Below are 653 nucleotides of genomic sequence, written 5' to 3'. Positions count from 1 at the left end.
GGGGAAAATCTTTTTAGTAGGGCCAGCAGTGACAAGACAAGGGGTAATGGTTTTAAACTAAACCGGGGTAGTTTTAGACTAGATATAAGGAAGAAGTTCTTTACAATGAGGGTGGTGAAACACTGGAATGGGTTGCCCAGAGAGGTGGTGGAGGCGCCATCCCTGAAAGCATTCAAGGCTGGGTTGGACGGGGCTCTGAGCAACCTGATCTAGTTAGCGGTGTCCCTGCTCCTGCAGGGGGTTGGGCTAGATGACCTCTAGGGGTCCCTTCCAACCCAAAACGTTCTATGGTTCCATGATTCTGTGAAGGGGAACGGCTCCGGCAGGGCGGTGGATTTCCCGGGGCGAGGCTCATCCCTCGGCTCGCTGGCGGGGTGCGCTAACCCCTTCAGTTTCCCTACGCAGTGGGACTCTGGCTGTACCCCTTGTGGCGGCGGGAGGCTGGAGCCGCGCTTCCTCTCCCCAGCGCAGCTTCGCTCCTCTGCAGGCTTTAAAGCGCGGTTGTTAAAAGCGCGTTTGCTCCTGCACGCCGAAGCTCACCAGCTGGCGTGGCGTTCATTCAGCGAAGCAGCGCGACGCAGAATTTTAACAGCGACGCGCAGCCCCCGGCGGGGAGAACGGGGCACCGGGGGCAGTTCCCTGCCCTGACCTCC

This window comes from Egretta garzetta, unplaced genomic scaffold (assembly GCF_000687185.1).
Source record: "Egretta garzetta isolate BGI_Z169 unplaced genomic scaffold, ASM68718v1 scaffold118, whole genome shotgun sequence".
Lineage (NCBI taxonomy): Eukaryota > Metazoa > Chordata > Aves > Pelecaniformes > Ardeidae > Egretta > Egretta garzetta.
The sequence above is the reverse complement of the archived record's forward strand: the minus strand, read 5'-3'. Positions refer to the sequence as shown.